Source organism: Canis lupus, chromosome 8 (assembly GCF_048164855.1).
Source record: "Canis lupus baileyi chromosome 8, mCanLup2.hap1, whole genome shotgun sequence".
In the NCBI taxonomy this organism is placed as follows: Eukaryota; Metazoa; Chordata; class Mammalia; order Carnivora; family Canidae; genus Canis; species Canis lupus.
This window is the reverse complement of record NC_132845.1, coordinates 40,336,746-40,340,621: the sequence shown is the minus strand read 5'-3', so window position 1 is coordinate 40,340,621 and position 3,876 is coordinate 40,336,746. Positions and strand designations below refer to the sequence as shown.

Genomic DNA, 3,876 nt, shown 5'->3' with positions numbered 1-3,876 from the left:
CGGGGGGGCAGGAGGGAGCGCGGGGAGGGCGGCGCCAGGTCTCCAGGCCTTACTGCACCCAGTCCGCCCGACGGTCCTGCGGAAGGGGCGCGGCTGTGCTGCCAGCAGCGGACCCGGGACCCCAGCACCCCGGACCCCTGATCCTCCCGGGAGCAGGGCAGGCCCGGCTGTCGCGCGCCACCTAGCGTTGGCCGCGCGCGGTGCCGGTCCCCTCCGCAATCGGAGCACCTGAGCCCCTGGTGGCACCAACCATCCCCCTCCCCGGCCCCCCGCGGACAAAGCAAAGCAGGGGGACCCCTGGATTTGGGAGCCAGGCCTGGTGTCACGAAACCCCGGGAGCCCGCAGGGAGGGCGCCGGGCGGGGAGGGGGACAGGGCCCTGCCCCTCCTCGAAGCATCCCTTCCTTCTTGTGTCACAGCAGCCGGAGTAGCCCTGCGCACATGTGAGGGCGCTTCCAGCTCTGGAAGTCCAGTGCAAGAGCACAGGTGCCCCGGAGCCCCTAGACCACCGGTGGAAACCCACAGACATACCCGCAGTCCCTGACCCTTGGTGGGTCACTGGGACTCACAGGAAACCCCCCCTAAAGGAGAAGTATGTGGGCCCCACCCCAGGCCAAATACACTGGGCAGGGAGGGGTCTGGGTATCAGTGTTTCCCAGTTTGCTAGATGTTCCCAAGGTAAGACTAAGGGTTGAGAGCACAGCCTCCCACCGGGGTGAGCCCGCTCACACCCCTGCACCCCCCTCCTCTGCTTCTTGAGCCCACCCTCATTTACTGCCTTTCTCCCAAGTTCACCGCTTTGAGTTCATCTACCCTGGAGAGTACAGGCTTGCATGCAACTCTGCTGGTGTCGCACCCTGTGCTCTCCTGCCACCCCGGATGCTGGCAGGGCAGGAGTGAGGGCAGACACACCCAGGGGCAGAATCAGGACTACAGGTGAGGGGCAGACATGGTCACCATGCAGGAGCAGGGAGGGGGCCCCCAGCCGAGCTGGGGACCACAGGATCTGGCCACAGGGAGGCAAAGAGGTGATGGGAGGTGCTATGGCAGGGACACCGAGACTCACACACACACACACACACACACACACACGTGCCCACATAGTGTGCTATCACCTGCAAACATGAAGTCAGAGATAAAATTATCAACCCTTTCAAGCTGTCAGCAGCCAAGCCTCGAACCAAGTGTGGTTCACCAGCAGATGGACCACAGGCCGCTGAAGCCCGTCCTGCCGGGACCCTGGCTAACTACGTGCATTCCGGGGCCCTCCCCAGGCCCCGGGGAATCAGTCTCCAGCAAAGACATTCAGGAATCTCTGTCTTTAGAGAATTCACCCAAGGGAAGCTTTTTAAATCAGGGAGTTGGGAACCACTGCCCTCTGGGTTTCAAAACCTGGCTGATAATGAGATTTGGGAGCCTCTCCCGACAGACTCACACTGGAAATTCCTAAGTTCTGTTCCTCTCCTGCCTCCAGGCACCTCATAGAATTCTGCTTATTTTTGGAACCACACTCCCCTTGGGTTCAGCTCATCCTCCAGCTGTGTGGACAGAAACAAACTTCACTTTCCTCATCTGTGAAATGGGGCAGTTGTGCGGATTCGATGAGTTTGTTACACAGAGCGCTCAGAAGAGCATCTGCTATAGAATAAAGACAAAATACCTGCTCTTGTTATTATCATCAGTGGCTCTCCGCCCTGGGCTGCATAGGAGAAAAACCTTTGTCTGCTTTTAGCTAATTTGTTTTTAAATACCAGTGCCTGAGTCTCCCTTCAGAACAAGTCGGTGAGAAGCCACAGGTGACTGTGATGCAGGAGACCCAGCCCTGCCTTGGGATTTGCTTGGGTCCTTCAGTTACAGGTCCACGGTATCTGCAGGTCTTTTTGATCATTTTTTTTTAACTTTCTATTTTAAGATAATTACCCTATCATTTTAACAGCTGTGTGTTGGTCCATGGCCCAGACATGGCCTGATCTAGTTCTTCCCATGTTAATGGTGTCAGGCTATGCTGCTCCCAACAGCCCTGTGAAGTAAGACTGTCTCCCCTTGGAGGCGTGGCGGCAGCGCTGCCAAGTTCAGAGACTTTTAAGTGTATCATCCTACCTCAAGCAGCTGGAAAATGATAAAATAGCTCACTGGTCTTTCTGGTTGATTGTTCTGAGCTGTGTCTCAGTTAGTCAAGGATAAAGCCCGGTTCCTGGATATTTTTGTCCAAGATGAGTCAAATCTGGGTTCATCCCCTGTTAACCGCCTGAATTATGTCCCCACTCTGCCCCTGCCACACCCCTCCTCTCTGTCCCCCAACTCCTCATTCATATGTTGAAGCCCTAACCCTCAGAACCTCAGAATGTGACTGCATTTAGTGAAAGAATCTTAGATGTTAATTCAGGGGGGCCTGGCTGGCACAGTCATAGATGTTGGGTTTGTGAGTTCAAGCCCCATGTTGGGCATGGAGCCTACTTTTAAAAAAGTGAGAGAGACGTCAATTCAAAATGAGGCTGTTCGGTGGGTCCTAAATCCAATCTTACTGGAGTCCTTACAAGATAAGAAGAGCAAGAGACACAGGGATGCATGTGCCCAGAGGAGAGGGGAAGTGGAGGCAGAGGGAGAAGTTGCCTTTGTAAGCCAAAGGGAGAGACCCCGGGAGGAATCCAACCCACCAGCACCATGATCTCGGACTTCTAGCTTCCAGAGCTGTGAGAAATACATTTCTGTTGTATAGGGAACATGATCTGCTGTAATTTGTTGCAACAGCCCCAGCCAACTAATAGCTCCCCCACTCCATCTCTAGCCCCAGAGCTCAAGAGGGAAAAGGAACCAGAAGCCTGGCATGCGTGTTTCTTCCCATCCAATCTGCTGCCCTTCCAGACTGCTCAGCATAGCGCCTGGAACATGGTAAGCACACAGCTCTTTTTTTTTTTTTTTAAGATTTTATTTATTAATTCATGAGAGACGCAGAGAGAGAGGCAGAGACATAGGCAGAGGGAGAAGCAGGCTCCCTGCGGGGACCCCAATGTGGGACTCAATCCCAGGACTCCAGCATTACGCCCTGAGCCAAAGGCAGAGGCTCAACCACTGAGCTACCCAGGTGCCCCAGCACAGAGCTGTTCTTAATATGCACCAGACACCTGGACACATCCAGGAGTATACCCCTCCTGCGTCTGAGTGGTATCCCCACTTTCCAGATGAGGAAACTGAGTCTTAGAAAGGGTATGTAACTTTTCTGGGGTCATACAGCTTTTAAACAGAGAGCCAGGATGAAGCAGTCACACCCAGGTAGTTTGATTCCAGATCCCATGCCGTTTCTAATGTATTTAGCCAAGTTTACTGAGGTATAAATTACATTTATTTAGTCAAGTTTATTGATGTGTAAATTATATATATACACATGTATATATAAAATTATATTATTATAATCGTATATATAATTATAATTAAAATGCATAGGTTTAAGTCTACAGTCAGATGAATTTTGACAGATGCACACATCCACATAACCACTCTCACAATCAAAATATAGAACATTGCATCCTTCCAGAAAGTTCCCTCATTCTCCTTTATAGTCAGTTCCCCGAACATAACCACAATGCTCCAGGCAACTACTGACCTGATTTCTGTTGCTTGTGCCAGAACTTTGTATAACTACAACCATGCCGAGTGTACTGTTTTCTTTTGATCAGCACATGTCACGGAGACCCAACCATGTTCCTTGTCCAACAGCTCTTCTTTCCTTGTCATTGCAGTATTGAATTCTGTAGAATAGCTATATCACAGTGTGTGTATCCATTCCTCAATAGATGGACACTTGGGCTGTTTCTACTTTTTAGCTATTATGAATACTGCTCTGAACATGTGTGTACAAATCTTTTTGTGGATTGTT

At 51.5% G+C, this 3,876-nt stretch overlaps 1 long non-coding RNA gene across 1 annotated transcript; it reads left to right on the top strand.

Annotated features, from left to right (window-relative positions):
* Positions 1–211: 211 nt before the first annotated feature.
* Positions 212–2,891, top strand: LOC140637618 (uncharacterized). The gene is made up of 3 exons (XR_012034687.1): positions 212–591; positions 790–935; positions 2,788–2,891. It is a non-coding gene; the product is annotated as an uncharacterized lncRNA (long non-coding RNA).
* Positions 2,892–3,876: the final 985 nt, after the last annotated feature.